We start from the raw sequence: 14811 nt of genomic DNA on the forward strand, positions 1-14811 counted from the left end.
TGTGTGTCTGTGTGTGTGTGTGTGTGTGTGTGTGTGTGTGTGTGTGTGTGTGTGTGTGTGTGTGTGTGTGTGTATAATTAAGAACATATATATGTTCTTAATTGTTTTTTATATTTTAACTTTGACTTTCATATTGATTTTGATTTTTTGTTATTTTATATAAATTCAATACAATATTTTTCCATATTCTACTTTTTTGACAAAAATTCGAAAACTGGCTAAAACCTGGTTTTTGGTAATATTGAATTCGAAAACGGGTTTTTGTATAAATCCTACACCAGGCCAGACTAGTATCAGATATCAGAGTGCAAATACTAGTTAAAACAACGAACAGAATGGAAGAAGTTTCGAGATAGTAACGTTAACTAGACACATTTGGCGATGTTTGCTCGGCGTTGTTCGGTCGCTGTGTCATTTATTGTGATAAACTACATTAGATCACAATAAATGAAAATACTGGGCTAAGCAATCTTTGTTCAATGAGCATTTGAGAAGAATTAACTGGCAAATAAAATTTACGAAGTCGGCTCAGTTATTAAGACAAAACATTAGGTCAAGGTTTTACTTTGTGATATCTCTTGGGAAAATGAAGAATAAAAGGGTGGATGTATATCCAAAATAAGAAATGGAACGACAGGCGACCATTAATGACTTCCCTAGAGGTCATCTTTAAATGAACTAAAAATTGGCGAAAGTAGCAATGTGATTGGGGCAAAGGGGAGAGGGCTGTCGGAGTTTGTTCTCATAGTGGATAATGACTGGAATAATATGTTTGACATTTCTACCGTGAATGGCTAATGACTGAGAACAGGAAACCACTGATGACATATGTAGGATGTTTTGAAATTTCATTTGAAATAAAAATTGACGAAATCAGTGGTTGGGGTTGACAGATTGGTTTATTTTCTTAATTACTTTAAATATATAGATGAAGAAAACTTTCGTTTTGTTTTTCATGGAATTCGGTAATTTAGAATGTGGTTTTATACTAAAAAAAATTGATATTTTTTAAATACATTTTGATTTTTGAAGCAGAACATTTTATTTTTATTTTTATTACTAAGAGCGATTCTAATAAGTATTTTGAAGACAGCTGAAAAGTTAATAATTTTTTTTCAATGCTTTGTATTTAAAGCTGTGTCTTTTAATCTGTTTAGGAGCTCACGTTTTGCACAGTATTTTCTTGAAAGCTATTGATAAATTCCCTCCCCCCCCCATTTAAACCGTAATTATCAGATCGAATTTAACCTATATATGAACTGTTAACAAGCGATATATTTTGCTGAATTTACACTAACGTCAACTTAATCGTTCAACAACGGTTTTTTAAATTGTTAATATTTTGTATATTAACAATTTTAAAAAAATCGCTGTTGAATGATGAAAGTTGACAGTATCAGTTGATATCCGCATATTATCTTAATGTTTTCTACATTAAATCTATACTCCATCTGTATTTTCTCTTTTAAACGAAGAATCTAAAAATAAAACTTTCGTAGAACGTCACCGTTACTTCAATTGCGTTATCTTTGCTTGTAATAACGCACTTCAACTTTTACGCAATCGCCTTTTATATATCTTTAACTAAACAATCCGGATATTAAATTTCACCATCGTTGTAATCACTTATTCTTTATTGCGCAAACCTTACATTTCAAAATGGAAAAATAACTATTTTGTAATACTACTCCATGAAATAATTGCATTTATTTTTTACAGCCTATTAATGTAATGATCGCTTGAAGGAGAATATTTGTCATATACTTCATACCTATTAAGTTACACCAGAAGTACTTAAACTGTGCGTAATGCAAAGCATTTGGTTCGTGGAAATCGCACTGCGACTTTTTTACTTTTCACAAACCAGCAATAATTGAAATTTGGTTTACTATCTTTTGGTTACAGACAGACATAATGTCAAAAATGTGTTTTCCGAACTCATGAAGTTGTAAACTCGTGGAAATTCGTCAAAATCTAAAGTTTGAATTACAGTACTCTCTATTTATATACTTCGGATTCTAGAAAGTAAAAATGTTTACAATAGTGTGCAGTCGGCTGTAAGCAGTGTGCTGTAACCCATTGATTTATTGCTTAAAGAATAATATTTCTGACAGGCAATATTTAACCGTCATTCGAATTTCTATGATTAAATACAGCTCGTTTCTGAAATGGAGTTTGCATCCATTCTTAGCAATAAATACGCAATGGATTACCTTTCTTTGAAATATAAGATAAACATGCGACAACAAGAAAAGTGAAATATAGGTAGGAAGAGAACTCTTAAAGTACGCCATTTTGATTTTGTCTACAGATAACAATGTTGAATGTTTAATTAAAAACTATTTTTCAATGAAATTTAAAGGATTTGATTAAAATGTCTAAATAGTTGTGATTTGTTGCATTTTTTTAATTTTCCTTTCTTTTTTTTCTTTTTTTTTAAATAGCATCAGGACCAAATTATCTAAAGGCCCAGATGACCGCGGATTTTATTTTTCTTTTTCAAAGTAGGTTCAGGTTCATCTCATTTTATAATTTCATTTAATTTAAAAATTTCATGCATCCGCTTTTATTCAAATTAAAATCGAGTATTGCTTAAGTTTAGAGTATTATTTTTTAAATTATTTCTTGTTTCCAGCAAAAAAAGTTTCTGTTTTTTTTTTTTTGTTTTTTTTTCTAGTTGGTCGATTGATTTATAAGTCACCAACATCTTCAAACTTTGTACATGTGTATTTATAACATATTTTAAAAGTTTCTACTTTTTTAAAAATATTTTATTTAAAATTACTTTTAAATTAATTTTTTTTAATATGTGAGGTATATTAATTTGTCTTGAAGGTGACCTCTATTAAATTTTTTATAAGTCAATTAAGCATACAAATTGTTTCTTAAAAACTAATCAGATTTACTAAAAATATTATCTGGTTTTGGAAGTTGAAGAGGAAAAAGGGACCATCTGAAATTTACATTGCTTGAAATCCTAATAAAAGGGCTTAATCTCGTCCTGAAACATATGGAAACACCCAAAGTTGCTACATGAGTAACCACTGACAGGTGGTTCTACTCTCTCAGGCTATGGAAACACCAAGCAAGATTAGGACCTTTGGTTTCTGTCCATTTCAGTTATTGGCACATCAAAACATAATGACCTTGAAGAGTTTAGATGACTTCCACATGTCCAAACCCATCTTTCTGATGCCATCTACTGCGGAATGCATGGACAGACGTGTTGTTAACGTGACCCTCGGGAGATACTGAGAGTCACGGTGGTAGGGGGTCCTCTGCCTCTTTATTATCCCAGAGTGGTTCTTATTTTCTTTGCGAACTGAATCACAGTTGTGAAGATGTTTACTTGTAATGTGAGAAATTTAATCATCTTCGAAATATAACGTTCTATAATACACTGAATTATCTCTTAGCACTTGAGATGTCCGGTAATGACTTTGTCGAGGGAACAAAAGGAAATGATAATATTTACTGTAATAAAAATTTGCGCCATTGATCGTTATATATATATATATATATATATATATATATATATATATATATATATATATATATATATATATATATACTAGTCGCCTTTGGCGACCAGCCGGTTCACCAATCTTATTGTTCGTTAAAATTTTAATAATTAAATATTTTATGCAATTCCTACTTTAATAGCTTTTTCATCAAAATATTTTAAAACTTCAAATTTTGATAGTCATATAATTCACTCATAATATTATAAACGCCTTCAGTCATAACGTAATATGTATCTCTCTAATTTTCTGTTAGTTCCCGTAGAATTTATACTATAAATTAAAGTGGAAAGGATTAATCTGCAATTAATATAATAATATTTTTTACTGAAACAAAGTATTTTTTTGTAATATGATTACTGAAAACAGTCACTGAGAGTTTAAACTTTGTGGGCACTAAAGAATATCTTTCCTAATTTATGTAATATTTCAAGAATTTGTCAACAAAATATTCTCAGATTCATCATAACCAGAACGATTAATTAACAATGTTTAATTTTAAATGCATCAAACACTAAGAAAATAAAACGAATCATTTAAAATAATCGGTTGAAAACAGGTTTAAAAAAAACTAAAAAAATGATGTACTTAAAACTATAAGCCTATACAAAAAATATATAACTAATATAAATACAATTTAATTACAAAAACATGCAACTAACCTAAAAATAATTTAAATCATCCATTGATAATGGTTGTCACATCAACAATCAGAACACAATGCGCATGCGTGAGTTTTTCTACGCCAGTTGGGGTAACGCTATGCAGATTAGAAATTTTTAATTTAATTTATTCTGTTTTATTTTAATTCAAAAGTACTTAAGAATGAATCTGAAAGATCGATTCATTAACAATGTTTAATTTTAAATGCATCAAACATTAAGAAAATAAATAGAATCGTTTCAAATAATCAGCCGAAAAATCTTAAGCCTAGCTCATTAAAAAAATCTTAATCCGAAGCCGTCCTCATTTGGCAGTGGGGAAAATGAAGATTTTTTTGGCGGGAAAGTTAGTTTTTAATTAATAATTAAAATTCTAATTAAAAATTCAAAAAAAGGGCTATCCTATCTTTTAAGTTAGATCAAACTGCACACGGTGTGCAAATTTGATTAAAATCGGTTAAGTAGTTTAGGAGTCCATCGCGGACAAACAACGTGACACGTAATTTATATATATATATACTAGCCGCCTTTGGCGACCAGCTGGTTCGCCAATCTTAATGCACGTTAAAATTTTAATAATTAAATATTTTATGGAACTCCCATTTTAATTGCTTCTTCATTAAAATATTTTAAAACTTCAAATTTTAATAGTCATATAATTCACTCATATTATTATAAAGGCCTTCAGCCATAACGTAATATGTATCTCTTTAATTTTCTGTTAGCTCCCGTAGAATTTATGCTTTAAATTAAAGTGGAAATGATTAAACTGCAATAAATATAATAATATTTTTTTTTACTGAAACAAAGCATTTTTTTTTAAATATGAGTACTGAAAACAGAGTCGCTGAGTATTTAAACCTTATGGCCACTAAAGAATATTTTTCTTAATTTATTTTATATCTCAAGAAGTTTTCAACAAAATTTTCTCAGATTCATCATAAACAGATCGTTTAATTAACAATGTTTAGTTTCAAATGCATCAAACACTAAAAAAATAAACAGAATCGTTTGAAATAATCTGTCGGAAACATATTAAACCATCAAAACCAAATCCGCATCCGTTGAAAATATTTGTCAACAATAAGAAAACAATGCGCATGCGTGAATTTTCAACGCCAATTATGCTAAAGCAAATGCGCGAATTTTCTACTCCAGTTTGGGTAACGCTATGCAGATTAGAAATTTTTAATTTCCTTTATTTTGTTTTATTTTAATTCAAAAGTACTTTAGAATGAATCTGAAAGATCGATTCATTAACAATGTTTAATTTTAAATGCATCAAACATTAAGAAAACAAATAGAATCGTTTCAAATAATCAGCCGAAAAATCTTAAGCCTAACCTCATGACTGTTGGGGAAAAAAATTGAAGCCGTACTCATTTGGCGATTTGAAGATTTTTTTGGCGGAAAACTTAGTTTTTAATTAATAATTAAAATTCTAATTAAAAATTCAAAAAAAGGTCTATCCTATCTTTTAAGTTAGATCAAACTGCACACGGTGTGCAAATTTGATTAAAATCGGTTAAGTAGTTTAGGAGTCCATCGCGGACAAACAATGTGACACGTAATTTATATATATTAAGATATATATATATATATATATAACGCTTACAAGTCTGACCGAATTTGTTAATCGCCGTTTGACAACACTTCGACCTCGCCCGGGAACATCAACACTCGGTTTGATAAATTTTTAAGCGAACTCTAATCTTGCATTGATTTGAAAAATTTTTATGATGAGTTTAATTTGTGCTATATCGATTTTAAAACGAAATCGTCGAAAAAGAGAAGACAGGTGGAAGGAAAATGCTCAAGAATCGTTCATAAGAAGATCCAGTCGTAATGAACGAAATAGGGTTAAACGTTTGTGTATACGGATCGAATTTTCCGAACTACAGGAGCATAGTTGTGGGACTATGTCAGGACTCTGTTCTTTTTGCCAGGCCCGTTACTGGGAAAAAGAAGTAAAGTGGCAAATACACTAAATGTTGTCATGATAAAAAAAAAAAAAAATGTTTGGGAACATCAGTTGAATCCACCGGAAATATTGAAAGCATTGCTGATCAATGATTCAATCGAGTAATCACGATCAATTAATTTTCGAGTGTACTTTTTGCCTTACATTTTTTTATTTCTTTCACTGTTTTATCTTATTTTGGAATTGACTAAATTTGAATATAGCTGCTTTCAGACAATTTATTTTTTTGTTAATATCAAATTCTTATTCTGTTTCTGTAGTGTAGCTTCCAAACTTGAACAATTGTGAGAAAAGCAATTTTTTTTTTTATTTGTTTTGTTGCAAATATCTGTTTTTTTTTATTCTTTTTTTTTATGGTATAGTTTCCAAATTTGAGAAATTGTGAGAAAAGCACAATTTTTTAAAAAATTTGTTTCTTTGGTGAATGTAAGGTTTATGGAAAACCCGGCTTTTTGAAAAACCGATTTTCAAATTCAATATTTCCAAAAACCCGGTTTTAGCCGGTTTTCGAATTTTTGTCAAAAAAAATAGAATAAGAAAAAATATTGTATTAATTTATATAAAATAACAAAAAAACGAAATCAATATGAAAGTCAAAGTTAAAATATTTAAAAAAATTAAGAATTACATACACGTATTACTTGCACAAAATAACGAAAACTCAAATAAAAATTTCAAATAATATTCATATTATTTTCACTAATTTTAATTTTTCCAAAGAAAATAGGACTTTAAAAAAACATAAAATATCCACTGAACGGTGGCTAAGTCTTATTACTCAGCTGTATTATCACAATTATTACAAAACGAAGATAGCTAGAGGAATAAAATGTAATGCACAGATTTAAAACTTAAAATGCAGAGGCACATCAAATTTTGTACCAAATCGATTTGGCAAGTTGTCTGCTTGTTGTCCTAATTTGCACGGACGTTAACTCAATAACTCGCAACGCAATTACTTCTATAAATAAAATTCCATTTGTTTGTTCACTGAAATTGTAGTTCTGTGTTAAATTTTGTTTCCTTTCAATCAAAAGAAAGTTCACTATACTGCGAAGCGTAAAAAGCTGTTTTGTGGGATTCTGATAATAGATATTCATGACTTTCATGGTTTTGCTCAAAGTTCATCATTCTTATGCTGGGAGAAGAGGACGACATTTTAATTAGGGAATACACCAGAAACTTTCAACTTGACCTCTCCCACTCGTTTGTGTGGCTTTATAATATAAGGATGAAAATCGAATACGTAAATAAAGTAAAATTCTGCTGACTTCCAAATTATCCAGCATAATGTGGCAAAGGGCAGTTAAATAACGAAACCCCTTTTCCCTCACATGGCTGACGGCGTTCAGAGCAGATGTAACGTCTCCCGTTTTTCACACACATAGTTAAAAGCATATGGACCTCCAGATGTGGATTCTTTTCACTAGAAGAGTCATTGTGCCTGATCAATTGTTACTGTATCCAGGTATGGGAAAAACAGATATGTATTTCATCGTTTCAAATAGATCCAACATGTCAAGAAGAAGAGAAAGGCTTTGAATTAGAATTCGGAGAGACTTTGTTGTGCAGAAAAGTTGTTCCTGATTTTGTGAGAAGTTCCGTATGATTCGGACTTCTGTGTTAGGATACACTCGATAAAGATGGATGGATTTCTGATGTGGCCCTGGAGTAGCCATTTAGAACTAACAGCCTGTTATCGGGTTTTTTTTTTTTTTTTTTTTTTTTTTTTGTGACTTATTTTCCGATTTGAACGGGGAACTATTTCTATTATTTGATTTTTGTAAAAAATATTAACATAGATAAGAACAAGTTGTTCGTTGTAAATATATATGGCTGTACATAAAAGAAGTATTCTGTTACGGTACTCTATTATTTGATCGGTCTTGGCCAAGATATTACCTTTCTTTTTTATACCTATACCCGCTTTCATTTACTTTTCAGGCCTCTTAATATAGGCCGTAATATTTTGTCATGTTCTGCACTGCACCTTTCAAAACTTTACATCGGAGAAAGGAAATCCGAAAATAAAAATATCGTTCACATTCCAATATAATTTTTTCTTTTGTCTAATTTAATCGCAAGTATCATAAAATTCTGTATGAGGTACGAAAACATACACTCTTAAAATAAACAAAACATAACCTTATTTAAGTTTTTAGGGCTCAGAAAAGTCTGAAACGTAAATGCTTATCAAAATCTCGATGTTTTTGTATACATCGATCTTTTTGTATACATCGTATAAGAAAAGCTATAAAGATATTACAAAACTACATAAATAGAAAATCACGGGAAAAAAATCGTTTCTTTTCGTTCCTTTCAATCCCGTCAAAGATTCTGATATCAATAATTTGCAAACAATTGCGTGAACTGATAAAACCTCGTTCGTGGATCTAAACACTTACTATTTCGAGAAGCTTCCAGAAAACGTTTATCAGATATTAAGTTGGATGCAGGCACAGCAAAATTTACGATATCATCCAAACTAAAAATGATGGTGTAGCAGTGGAAGGAGGCCAAAGTTGAAACCTGAATTGATCTTTCTTTTGATATCTTCTGTAAACTGAGATCAGGGTATCAATTTTTTTTTATTTTTTTTTTTTTCATTTCTAGCATAAATGATTTTAACTGAGTCTCACCGGCTGTAACCATTTTTTTGTTAATAACAAGAAACAGAAAAAATAAGACAGAACACTGGGATTAAACTGAAGGATACTATTTTTTCCCTTTCATATGTAATAATAAAAATATGAATTTTAAGTCTAATAATTAGTATTTTATTAAATACTAATATAATTCATACCTGGTCCTTAAAACAAATAAAGATGGTGTAGTGATTGGATTTTGAAGCGTTAGGAAATAAACGCTCATAGATGGCGCTAGAAAACTAGCTCGAGTGTAATTAAAAGAGTGATGTCATTCGAGTGTTTGCTCTTGGAGGAGAAGGAGTTACTGAGCAGAGTAACTCGAATGAATCTGCAATAAACTTGTTGTTAAGTTTTCTATTTGCCTATTTATACAAAGCACTCACGAACCAGCCACGACAGATGGATATATTGGCAATCACCAGAAAACTTTGTTGAACTTAAGAGTTATATTTGCAGTGTGGGAATAGGCACCTTGAACTCTTTTCTTAGCTGTTATTCAAATTTTAATTATTTAAAAATTCATTTAAATTCTTAGTTTTTTTTAAACCATGAAGTTTAAGATTAGTTGTTAGTTTTCTTCTCTAAAATCTACCAAAATAATTCTTCTACAAAAATTTATATTTCTCATGATATTGCTTAACTAATATATGATCTTCGTCATAATATATACATGTATATTAATATTTCGTGTAAGACAAAAGGAAGCAGAATAAATAGGACAAGCAGAAAGGCGAAAATGGAAAATTTTGTAATTGACTTACTACAAAAAAAAATTATATATATATATATATATATATATATATATATATATATATATATATTTGCTTGAAATTAAATTGCACTTTAATCACTTTAAATGGCTTTAGTAATGCAACGAAAAGGTTAAATAAACATTTAGAAGCGGCAGAGGATAACTATATTCATTATTTACAACTTTGTAATTCAATAATATATTTAATTAATTCTGATTATTTTAATATATATTTGATTAATTAATTATTATTCATTTAATTTAAATTATTTAAAATAGCGCAATAACATATTTTTAGTGGATTACTATTTGTATCAATCTGAGTTTTAGTAATGTAATTACAGAACAAAACTTCTAATGTTATTATGCGGTTACATCCAAAGTGTACTCCTAATAATATACAACTACAACTTCTGTTAGCTAATCTGTGGCAACAGCACATCTTCTAATGATCTCTAGACGTGTCATCACTCTTGCTCTCCAGTAATTGTCATCTGATCGTGGTTCATGATTACGAGGTCCGTCCCGAAAGAGTCCTATTGTTGCTTTAAAACGGGACGTTAATATAACTAAACTAACTAACTTGCTCTCCATTAAGAGACTTTTCTAACAATCATGTAAAACATAGTTTGAAGACGTTTGTCGTTTGACTTCCTCCAAGATCTCTTGATCATCTTCAGATAAGAAATTTCGGACAGTTGTTCACTGCACGTTGATTGAATTTAAATGCTCATTTATCTGATAAGTTAGAAACTGTTTTTGAGATAGCAAGTTTAGAACTGAATATGAAACACATTGCCCACATCTGCACGAAATATCGTTGAAATTATCTTAATTTTACTTTCACACATAAAGAAAGACCTGTTTCATGAACTATTAACTAAAAAATGCTTTTTTGATACGCTGAAAAATGTAATATTAAAAATAAATTTTAAAACATTTACATTCACTTCCTCCTCTCAGCATCACATTTTAATATTAGGGACTGATGAGTAAGGCGTTGTGCTTCGCAACTTCACAGTGTCATTAATTTGATCCTGACTGATCGAATAAGAGAGTAGCCTAACAAAACAATTCTTTTATTTACAGCCTTATAGAGGTACACAAACACAACTTGTTCTCATCTGGGTGGTGGGAACCAACCAGCATTCCGGAAGTTTTTCATTCCCACATCTGATGTGCCCCACTGGAGGGGGTATTTATTCCAAAAATTATTATTTCTGAAAAATGGTTTTAACACATAAATGGTTAAAACTCAAAAAACTACGTTTTTAATGATATCGGTTTCATCTCTCTACAATGTTTCTTTATTTTTAATTTTTTTAAATATAATGCACAGTTTATAAAATTTAAAAAGTTGCGATGAAATGCAAACTCTTCCATTAAAATATCCAATCGAATGTTTCTGTCAAAGTTTAAATAGAAATTTAAAACATGTTCTCTTTGGACGCGAATTCGGAATTTTATTTCTGCTGTCCTTTTGTGGCACACACTTTTTTTTTTTAATCTGCCCACGTATTAGTTTGTTTTTATTTATACAGTTAATTTCTCGTCTCATCAGATAACAAGCTCAAATTTTTTTTAAAAAATGCATGTCCATATTAATATTTAATAGCCTAAAATGTCAATCATTTGGGAGAGCAAGCTAGTCGCCGAAAGCGGCTACTAAACCATAATATTTGTCAAGGATTGCTTTCTAATCGTGTTTCATGAACGGATCATCATTTTCGCAAGTAAATGCGATTATTTTAGGATCCCATAATAAAACAATAATGAATCTGCCATTTATATTTAATTGATGTAGCGAAAGATTTTGAAAAGTCTCAAAAGATAGCGTATGAAATCATCTGCAAGCGCGTCGTGTGGGCACATTTTTCACATAATAAAGAAATTAAATAACTAGTCAAATCCACTACTCATTTTGGGTTAGTTTCGAAAATAGTCACTGTGAACACAAAACGATAAGTTTAGCTCAGTTTATTTATATTCACGTCCCGTTTTTAGAGCAACACTACGGCTATTTTGGAACGGATTTTTTTTTCGTAATTTTGAACCGCTGTCAGATAACGAGGACGACACCCACTTCTCCAAAATTCCACACCACACCAGCTGGAGGACTCTTGGCTCCAACTGATTTAGCGTGTACCAGACCCGCTTACACGACGGTTCTTCAGTGGAATCGGGTATCGAACCTGAAAGCCTCCGATTCTGAAGCCGAGACCTTACTACCAGGTCTTGCTGTAAATGTTATCATGTTAAAATATGACTGTCATATGAATATATAAGTTTAAATATGGATGGACTTTAATATCGATGAATGATGTCACAACATGATGAACGTTACTGCTGATTTCCTTTTTCGTGTATCAAGTGAGCACGAATTCACATTTTATTTTTATTAGAAAATAATGAAATATGAGAAGCGGGAGTGGTCTCACCTAAACGTTCTCGAACTTTCTCAAAAAAAGGTGAATTGGTGTTGTGGACACGCTTCTTCCCAACCGATTGGCAGGAAACTACAATTGTAATCACAAAATCGCACACCAGATTTGATATATTTAATTCACCGCGTTTTTGAATGACCGAGTTTACATATTCCTGACAGTACAAACCCATAGATGGTCAACCTCTTGTTGGATTTGGTTCGAAACTTGATAGGTATCAGCAAATAGAAATGTTACAATATGTGTACCGAATTTTATCCATCTAGCTCTCTTCGCGTTTTAATTATTGTATTAACTTATATTCGGAAAGCCGGACAGACTTCCTCTGAATAGATTTTACCTCAAAATTTGATAGAAATTTGCAAATTTAGTGCAAAGACTATATAGAAATGGATAGACAGACATTTTCCAAAAATGTGTTTTTCGAAATCAGGGAGGTCTAAAATATAAAGACCCATGAAAATTACAAGTTCGAACTTTTTGACGATTGCAAAATCTCTCTATAGTTCATATACTAGAAAGCAAAATCACATAAGTGGTTTTCTTTCTTTCACTTTTTTTTTTTTTTTTTTTTTTTTTGTTTTGTTTCATCGGTATCCTGTCAATTTTATTTATTGTTTAAATCACCTGACACAATGTCTGTACTCTATAGATTTTATGAATGACGGCCTTAAAGGTCCAATTTACTTCACTAAGTTTCAAAGCCGCAAGTACAATCTGATGAAAAAAAAATTCTTAAATATCAAGAATTTCTTATCTTCAGAAAGCATGAAGAAGGCATCTCCTTCACCTTCAACAAATCCTCGTTTTTCCACTATTCGTCGTCCGAGTGCAACAAAGAAACCATTCTCTCACATTTAAACCAGAGGCGAGTCTCATATTTCATGCCTTTCATACCAAGTAACCGTCCTTCGTCATGTCTCCGATAATATTCGGAAAGAACGCTCTTTCAGAACAAAGGAAGCGCAACCTTGGATAGTCGAGGTCACTCAGCAGAAAAGTAGAATAATCGTTCTGGACGAAGAACGGAAGCTACAGTCATTCCTCCTTGTTTTGGTTTTTGTGTCACAGAAAATCGGACCCGTTCCCAAGCGTTGAATAGACATAGAATAGGCTTACGTCACACTCATTTCGCTGCAAACCAATGGCAACCGGGTGGTTGAGGTTTCTCATCCTCATATTATTTCTGACGTAATAAAAAGAAGGATTCTTTTCACTCTTTGTTTGTTTGCTAGTTTTGATTTATAATAGGATTTTATCTGAGGATATATAAATAATAATTAGAAAACCAGGGTTTTTAAACCTTTTGTTTTAATCTATTTTTATCGTCATTTGTAAAATGATGAGATAGTAACTTTATTCCATTAATCAAATCATATAATCAGATCCTAAATAAGGACAGTTGATTAAAAATAAATTATAAAATAGCAGAAATTAAATAATGAAAAATAATCACTGCATTTATTGAATCGCTTGATATTTATATGTATTTTATATATTTTTATTGGATCGTTTGAAACTTATATGTAATTTTCCTTTTATATAATTCTACTATAATAATTCTATAATATACAGTCTTCAATTTTTAATGAAAATACGAGATAAGCTAATTTATTTCAAAATAAATAAATAGACATGCAGATAAATTTACAATTATTATCTGCCGCTTCCATTTCTTTCAGACTGTCACCTTGTTGGAATCTGCTGCAGAAACAAGCTTCTGAAAAAGAAGCAGTTCTATCCTTTCCACATTATGTACAAAAAGAATTTTATGTATAGCCATTTCGCGGATGGATCTGGACTTTGACTTTTTCGTACTCGCAACTCTCTTTCAAGCAGATAAAGTTTTTCGGAAACATTTTGCCGTCATCACGATATCAGAAAATAAAATAAAAATGCGGTATAAGAAAATGAAAGAAAAATTGAAATAATATTCAATTAAAAAACAATCATATTTAGTTAAGTTTGACCAAATTACTTAAAAACGCTTGATCATCGTTTCTTCCTTGTACGTAAATCGCGCCTCCCGTGGTAAAATGAATCAAAGTTTTAAAATTTTCAAAAGTTTCTTCTATACGGTCACGCAACTTCTAAAATATTTTTACACACACATACAAACAAACAAACAAAAAAACGCATCAATTTTATTGCACGCACTATAGAGAACGGCGGAACTACTTTGGTCATTATCTGAATGGCTTTAAATTATCTGTTTGTAGAGAGCAGACGATAACGTTGTATTGGATGAACCCACCAGAGCAAGTGATTCATCACACGTTTAGCAAAATCCTTGTGAAATGAAAATAAATAAATAACACCAACATGAGTGGTCCATTAGAAACTTTCTCGCTTATTGCTTAGTAAAGGTGTTATTCCATTCCTCTCTCCTCATATAAAAATTGTGAACGCCACGAGTGCTCAGATTTTTATTTTTTGCATCCAGCACATAAGCGTTTTGTGCTTCATAATACAGTTACGAAAAGCGAGTATGTATTTTGTAGCCCTTTATGTCGACCGATGCAAACCAAAATAAGACGCAGAAATTAAGTAATAAGACCATGCACCAAATTCCATTTACCTAAGTCATAGAGTTTTTGGGTTATCGCCTTTACATATTTTCAAACACATTAACTGACTGCTGTTCAATCCATCAATAGATTTGATTCTAAACTTCACACGGATCTAAACTATCCATCAGGGGGCCACTTCTCTCTCTAAGAATTCTCTTGGTTGGTTCTCGTCATCCTGATGGGTGCAAAAAGAGTGTGCGGATCAGTTACCCTACTGTCGATGATGGGACGTGC

Source organism: Argiope bruennichi, chromosome 6 (genome assembly GCF_947563725.1).
Source record: "Argiope bruennichi chromosome 6, qqArgBrue1.1, whole genome shotgun sequence".
Classification (NCBI taxonomy): Eukaryota; Metazoa; Arthropoda; class Arachnida; order Araneae; family Araneidae; genus Argiope; species Argiope bruennichi.